This window comes from Formica exsecta, unplaced genomic scaffold (assembly GCF_003651465.1).
Source record: "Formica exsecta isolate Colony F162 unplaced genomic scaffold, ASM365146v1 scaffold192, whole genome shotgun sequence".
NCBI classification, from domain to species: domain Eukaryota; kingdom Metazoa; phylum Arthropoda; class Insecta; order Hymenoptera; family Formicidae; genus Formica; species Formica exsecta.
In genome coordinates, this window is record NW_021849218.1 from 230,403 (window position 1) to 239,316 (window position 8,914).

An 8,914-nucleotide genomic window follows, 5' to 3' on the forward strand; every position below is an offset into this window, starting at 1 on the left:
GTACCGAAAGCTTGAATTATCACAATATTAAATTGATATTAAATAAAAAAATGTATCTTTTTAAAATATATTTATTTTATTTTCATATTAATTGATATTTATTCGTCTTTGTTTGCATTAAATTTAATATAGAATACAATTTTTTATGGAACATGAATGAGCAAAATAATTTCAAACGTATTTAAAATAACGTAAACTCATTATTTGAGAATATAAATATGTGAATACGTATATTACTATGAATTTCACAGAAAAATTTTATGTTACTAAATTCGATATATAGGACAAATTTAATTTCTCGCCACTTTATAACTTGAATTACTAATTGAATATTTGCATTCTAGTTCCATTTATATTTAAATCATTTATAACTTTGTATTTTTCATCATTGTAGAATGCTAGAAGAAATTGTATATTTTATTGTATTATATAATGTACTTGATATAAAATAAATATATTTATATCATAAATTCTATTGCAAATAACGATCGTTTCTTCGTGCTAAAATCTCGTGATATTTCTTACTGCTGTTATAGCTGACGAGTTTTCTCTTAATTCAGATATTCATAGATATTGAAATTACGAGAGATTAATAGTAGGGAGAGAAAGATGATATTATAAACCGTGCTCTCTATTGAGGAATTCAACTTTTCTATATTCCTTGGACAGAATTCCAATACGACGAAGAGGGTGAGGGAAAACCCGATCATGACCTGTTTGAGCGCCTACCAAGGAATAAAGATGGAAAACGCGACGAGGCTATCGGACCTCCATCCGATGGTAAAGAACGACAGTCATTCTTAAAATGAGGTTAATCGAAAACATCTCGCGATGCTTGTTACTCTGTGCACGTATCAAGTACGTAAGGGTGTAGGAAGAGGGAGAGGGTGGTGGGCCGCGAGATATCTCGAAACGACCGCGCCATGGCCAGCATTCGTAGCTCCAAATCATTTCTCGTCTATTCACATTGTCAACCACTGTACTAAATTGCGAATCGATGTCACATTGGGCCTTGAAATATTGCATGAAGACGAGCAGAAAACTCTCCGAACCGAAATAACAAGATATGAGGGTCATTTTATCCACTTCTCCGAACACATCGAGTCTCGATCGATTAATAAATACTATACACATAGGTTCGATAAACATCCACGGTCCTCTCGTTTATTTTCAATGAACTGGTGTTTTACTTTATCTATAATTTATATGCATGCGCGTATCGGTGTTATAAATGGATATTTGGCACTCGAAAGCACTTTATTCTTTTTTCTTTTTTCATGCGCTTACTTTTATGCTATCAGCAAGTGTAACGGCAATATGAGCAAAGAGAAAATACGAAAGTTTTTATTCAAATATTTAAAAATAATTCTTTTTAGATTGAATATATATGTACTAATATAAATATTATAGGCATAAAATATAATAATAGGAACAATTTTTTTATCAAAACCGTTTACAATATTTTTAATTTAAGTACAAATCGATGAGGAAGCCGTCATTTGTAATGCTAACAGTATCGAAACAAACGTAAAATTTATGAAATTATAGGTCATACAAAATTATTTCTTGTATACATACAAATTATATACATACAAAATTATTTCTTATATTATTTCACATATAGATATTATTCTATCAATTTTGAATGTATACATACATATTTATGAATATTTTTTAGCAACGCATTCAGTAAAAATTGATCGATCAGATATATATATAATCAGAATATTAAAACGAGGATTTACTATAGCAAAAATATATACAACGTTATATACAAGATATAAATGTTTAATATAACAGATCACATCTTTATACACACACAATCAACCAAAATGTATTATTTTTCTAAATGCGATAACGAACATATTTAAATAATATTTAAGAAACTACATGCGCATACAGAATGAGCATTATAAATAAATAAATGCAACTAACTAAAAGAGACAAGATTATTTCAGACAAAATGTTTACTCTATAAGCTTGATACAAAATCAACACTGTCCTGTACATTACATTAAATAAATTCCCATTACATTAAATAAGTTCCCATACTTTAATAAAATTTCAAATACCTTGTATTAATTATGCAACTAATTTTAAATTTAATTTTTTTTACATTTTTTTTTTATAATAGATTACAAATCTTGTTTATAGAAAAAATACAAATTTCCATAACGCAAGTACGGTATTTGATATAGTTTTCTTTATTATTGCAGAATATTATTTTTATAAAATGTAACTGCTTGCATCGAATAGACAGTAAACAAATATAATATTTATATTTGCATTTGGGGAAATAGTTAAGCGTTTTACTTTAACAAATACTTTTGTCTGCGTCAGATAGAATTGAGTCTCAACGGAACACGGCGTTTTCTTCCATGATACATGTTCAGGAAATTTACAGCCGTTACCGTCATCTATACCAAGCTGCGTATATAATAATTACATATCGCCAGTTGGCTACGTTTCTTTCTGTATAAAGATATACCTTAAAATACAAGATCTTTGCAATATGGTTTCCATGACCGACGATCGAAAACCAGTACCCGACCGACATTGCAGGGACCTTGCTCGCCTTCCTTGTAACATCGACGGTTTCCTGGCCACAATATCATGTTATCTTTGCATTTTGTAGCGATCTTGATGTAATCCGCTTGGTCAGGAAAATAGACACTATCATAGTTAACCATTTCTGTGATGCCGACTGTCGAGCGAAATAGAACGCATACTATGATAAAGAAGAACGATGCTGAGAGATGCATCCTTGATACTAGGTGTTCTTAGTATTGTCCCAAAATGCAACTAAAAATCTGAAAATTATATATTCATTATAGAAAATATATATATGTTCTAGTGATAAACGAAAGTAATAATAAAATAGTTATCGAGATTTTTCCGCAATAAAATATAATTATTAAAAGTATAAAAGTATATAATTTATTTTTTTTTATTTATTTATAAAATATATTTTTCTTTCATTAATTTCTCTAAATTGCTGTTTCAATATGTATGATTATATTTTGAGATCTGTGAATGCATTGTGAGTTTTTTTTTTTTTTAATAAACATATTAAGTAGTATGATAAATATTGTTAGAGTAATATACCAGAGAAGAAACCTTTTTTATATTTTATATATATAATTCAACAGTAATAATTCAACAAAATTTAATGATTAATAAAAAAAATTAAACTAAGGAAGTATATCGATAAAAGTGGAGGATATGATTTAATATGTAATTCAATGTAGATTCCAACATAATATTTGCACGGGTATTAATACGATGAGTAACTATCGATATATATGTATACATATATAATATTAAGAAAAAAAATCAAATTAAAGAATTTACATAAAATTTCATTACTTGATTGGATTTCGAGAAGTGGAAAATAATTAATTAATTAATTAATTAATATTTTCATATGCTAAATAGAATAACGTAGTTACTGTATGCATCAAAATCAAACGAAAAGTTCTATATATGTAAAAATTATTTTCTACGTATATTTTCTGTATAAATGAGAATATCTAACAAAAAAATTCGACTGTACCATACGTCAGATTTTGTGAATATTACAAAATGAATTTTCTTTTTTATATATTTTTCGTTTTATATATTATTTGTTACGTTTTTATATATTTTAAAATTCGTTGCAAACACAATTTTAATCCCGAGATTTTTTTTTTTAATTTATTATAATATACAGAAAAAAAAATAAAAATTTAGGGAGACAGAAGTATACAGAAACAGAATAAACATTTAAAAAAGGCTTTAATAACTGGCTAAATTAATTTTGAAATAGTAAGCGTTCACAAATAATCTGACATCCGTATTCTAATATTTTAATAGTATTTTATCTACTTAGTATTTTAATTTAGTACTGCCAAGGTGTTATTATTTTATTCGAGAATTTTCATATTCCTAATGTTTCTAAAAAAGCAAATTATTCTGCTAATATATAGTGAGCACACATACAAATCCAGTTATGTGATACTATTTCACGAGGAAGCACGTTTGATATTTTCAGTGCATATAAATTCGACGTTATTTCGACACCAATTAACATACTAAGACAGTAATTCTCCTTACAACAATGTTATTTCGTTGCATTTGTGGTTTTGCAAATGCGTAGAGCACTGCAGCGAAATAGAATAGAACAACATTTCAATTTGCAAGAGAATTTAGATACAAAAAAAATATAGTATTTGTATGTCGTAAAACAATAAACACAAATAATAAGAAAAGATGCGCATATTGAATTTAGACATTATACAATATCCATACCAAATAAATATGTGTGATATATTGATATTCACATTTAGATAAAAAATGATGCAAAAGATGACATAGCTTATATATAGTAGATTACGGAATTTAGAAAAGAATATATATATATATATTTTTATATTTCTTTAAGAGAAATTCTCTAGAAATTAAGTTATTGTAAAAATATGAAAAAATATTTTTAATGAAAATTACTGATTGATTAAAACTATCCATTCATAGCATAGTCTGCGGCGTGATATTTAACCAAAAGTCCCGACTTTATATGTACGCGTATATGACTTTTAGAGAAAATAAACTTTATGACACACACACACATGCGCGCGCGCGCTGCGGTAAACTTACGCTCGGGAAAGGTGAGAGAAGTACAAGAAAAGAAGATTATATAGAGTTTCCACACAAAATTGGTCCGCCAAAAGTAAGAGTGTGTTTATTTCATGCTGTATCGCATTTCGCCAAATTTTCGCGCGCGGCTAGCAAACACGGTCCGCGGTTTACTCGTCCATGGACAATTTTGAAATTAATTTCTCAGCCGGACATAAAATGGTGAACAGCTAACAATTTAGACAATAGAAACAATTTTTGATAACAATATTACGATATAAGAAGATTTTTATACAATAATTCTACATTATATTATTAAAGAATATATGATCCGTAATATTAAAATTACGGATTACATATAAATAATTTTTATACAATATTGGTTGAATATTGATTCGCTTAAATTGGGCTGAAATCATGATACGGGAATTTGCGGGCAATATATGTTTCGACCGATTGATTACACTGTTTGGTGCACTGGCATCCCGCACGATCCTATATCGCTATAGCTATTTTACGGAAATTGTAGCATCGACAATAAAAATTATATCTTGTCATCACGACTTGCAATATTCAGCTTAAAGAACGCCGTAAAATCCTAACTATAATAAGCAGGCAATTCTTTCGCACGTCAACGCAAACTTTTATGTATGCTGCACGGATGCCAGAGAAATATTTTCTTTTAATAAATCTTGCGACTACACAATGTGTATGTAAAGAATTGTGTTAAATATCACAACAAACTCTCATCGTGCGAGTTTGTATTAAAAATTTTCTGTAACTTACACGAGTTATTTCTATCGCAAAAGCAATGATATACATATATTTGCATTAGAGCTAAAAATGTTCATACTTTCTATTCAGATTCTTCTTTGAATAGCATTATTATGAGACAAAAAGAAATTTGGAAATATGTATATAGAAAGCATAATTTGAAAATTGATTGTTTTTATCTTTAATTATATAAAGAGTTTTACATATAATATTTTCATATTAAGATTTAAAGAGAGACAATAATCAATAAATGTAATTTATAAAATATGCATATATTCATATCAGAAATTTTTTTATTGTATATAAGTTTTAATAATATTTTAATAAACATTTCTATTTTCATATATATTAATACGTGTATTATATTTAAATATATATATTTTAGTTTTGCCTAGTATGCATAGCTAATTATTTAATGTCATTATTATTTCAGAAAGAGATATTTATTATAACATTAAATTTTATAGATGACAGCATTATAAAATATAATCTTTATTATAATTTTGAATTAAAACCAATCTCAAAATTTTTGTACCGAATCGTATAATGGAAAGAAAGAGAGAGAAATCAATTCTAAAAATATTTCCCAAGCATGATGTTTGAGCAAGAGACTTACGTCAATTGCAATCTATTTTTCAACATATAATATCACGAATACACGTGCATTCGTAATAATGTATAAATTGTGGGGAAATACACATCTTTTTCGTCATTTTCTTGTTGCGGCGCATATTGCGTTTTCACTAAAGTATCAATTAGCGTTGCCTCGGGCTACTTAAGCCAATATCAACAGAAATTACTCCGTGAATGGAAGCTACGTTCACAATAATTGTAAAGTATCTCTAAGCAACACGCTTAGTATAAAGTCGATGACGACACGCAACGTCGTCATTAAGATAAACTATCATCGCCCCAGGCAATTAAAGCAGTTTGAAACTATTAATCGACACTCGATGTTCTAATGTCCAACTTAAGCAATCTAAGATGAACGTGGAGTAAACATTTAAATGTGCTTGGAATGATGCACGCCCGATATATTCTTAATCAATTCTTATGTTATTAAAAACGTGCGGATTTGAATATCAATTTTTTTGAAAAAGAGCTCAAGTTTGTAATAAAAGTTATCGAGAGATAACAACTCGCATACCACTCAACATGATTAAAGACGAGTTAAGTTTGACCCGGAATAATAAATTGTGCTATCTCCATCTGAATGCTTAAATTCCAAGCATGGAACAGAACACAATGGGCGGGTATATCTAGTTCCTTCAGGTGAAATACTCGCGATAATTCCAGAGGAAAGTTTCAACATTACTCCACGATACAGTGACCGGCCCTTTAGACTAAGTTGTTGCTCCGACAGTCTAGCTTAAGTAACCCTTAGTTAGCGCTTCACTGCTCCTTTCTAGATCGCAATAATATAGACAGAGAAACAGATAAACTCGCGCTACAATCAACTGTTAAAGAGAGACGAAGAGATAGAAACGGAGAACTTGTCTTTTCTATCGCTCGTTTCGTAGATCTGCGATTTATCGTACGTTGATAACGTAATTCGGTTATAAACCTTTCAAAAATGTGTGCCAGCATTTATTCGGATATTCTATTTTTTGTTTCCATTTTTTTTAACATTGTGTCTCTCACAGAGCGGAAAGATTATGGAGCGTTTGCGAAACCATACGCGGGATATCCATTATAAATGCGCAACGGGTTTTAAAACAATTTATCGCCTAGCCTTGCCAGGTTGTCACGCCGCGGCCGATATATGGTGCATCGTAATTTTAAAAAATAGGTCCATCGCACCGTAATCTGCAATCGTAGAAATGAAATACACGGATCCGAGTACATTCGTGCACTCTTTCGCCCGCACTGCCTCTGTTTCTTCTCCGATTTTTTTTTCTTCTTTTTTTTTCGTTATTTTCTCCAACGCATTACCGCGAGAAAATACAAATCACAAGGATTACCCGTACACCGGCTAACTCTCAAGCGGTTGACGAGGACGATTAATTTTTGCCTGTCTCTCCTGTCAACGTGGATGCTTCGGTAACCGAAGCTGGCTAATTTCATTTTTCGTGCACGAAAAATTTTGAGATTAATTCTCGTTCGCAAGCAAAGAATGCTTCAGTACCACTGGTAATTATCGGTATCATTTACATATCTACATTTGTATGAATGCAATACGGATCTTTCAATGCGAATAATTTCATCGCAAATTTTAAGTAGAATATATATATCAAAATTTCATTGTTTTTATTCTTTGATTATATGCTCCGCTACTAATATATTACATAATTATTAATGAAAAATTATTGAATTTTAATTTCTCTTTACGTTACAAATTAAATTATAATTTCAGCAATTTTAAATATAACAATAAATATATTTTTGGCAATGTAACACAGCTATTAAAACTAGTAATTATGCATAATCAACACGAATAATTAGGATTTTTAAATAAAATTTGTAAATAAAAGTCAAATTTGTTACTACTTTTATTCTTTGCAATAAATTTAATTAATTAATCTTGTTTTTTTATCTACTAAAATTTACGCGATTAATATCTTAATTTTAACGGAAATATTGAAACAAAATTTTAATTACGAAAGACTATAGTAGATAAGAAAATAGTTTTCTAACAGATACGGAGCGGCACTAAATAGTCTTCAAAATTTTTGATGAAACATTTTTGTATGATATATAAACATTTCTCGGAGACAAACGCGGTCTCGGACTATAAACGGTTTCCCGAGTTGCTGTGGAATCACGACCGTCACGAGATGAGCATAAAACCGCGCTCGGTTTGCTTCGCGAATATAAAGGGAGGCCCTAAAGCGCCTGTCGGCGCGCGCGCGCGTGATGCAAATCATTTTGCATAATTTACATTAAACTTACGCGGTATTCTCCATGCTTTCGCGGCCAACAAGATTAACGATTACTTTACACTCACGTTGATTCGTTCTTCGTCCAACTCGATGCAGCTCACTCCGTGTTCCTCTCTTCTCTCTCTCTCTCTTTTCCTCTTCTTTACACCAGAATTCCTCTTTGTTCCACGTATATATATACATATACCGTGATTCTCTACCCGTAATGCCTTCACCTCGAGTTACCAGTCAAATTACGCTTTACGGGCAATTCGCCGGCGCTAATACAAATTTAATAATCGGCGACGAACGTGTTACGTCGCACATGTACGAATCGGTGCTAGCACAGAGACTGAGGACGCGTATCAAAAGTTAATCTGCGAGAGACTTCATAAGTACTCCGGTAGGTTAGTGGTGGAAGGAAAATGGTAGGAAGAAGATATATCCTAGTTGCCTCGAGACGTGTCATCGTTTTTAGTCTTTCCGAGAAAAGGAAAGAGAGAGAGAAAGGAGGAAAGGGTAGGATAAAAGATAGATTAATCCGAGGCAAGAGGTGATCGTCTACCAGAATGGGTCCGATCGTGAGAGGACTACCTTTGCGTTAGCGGTATCTTTTTCGCTAAACTCTTGGAAGAGTCCCACGGGAAATGAAAGAATATATATTATATTTC

General features: G+C 30.6%; 1 long non-coding RNA gene across 1 annotated transcript; it reads right to left on the reverse strand.

Moving 5' to 3' along the window:
- Nucleotides 1-1,423: 1,423 nt before the first annotated feature.
- LOC115233995 lies at nt 1,424-8,668 on the reverse strand. The gene is made up of 2 exons (XR_003883865.1): nt 8,330-8,668; nt 1,424-2,810 (listed from the first exon to the last, which is right to left on the reverse strand). It is a non-coding gene; the product is annotated as an uncharacterized LOC115233995 (long non-coding RNA).
- Between the last annotated feature and the right edge of the window lie 246 nt (nt 8,669-8,914).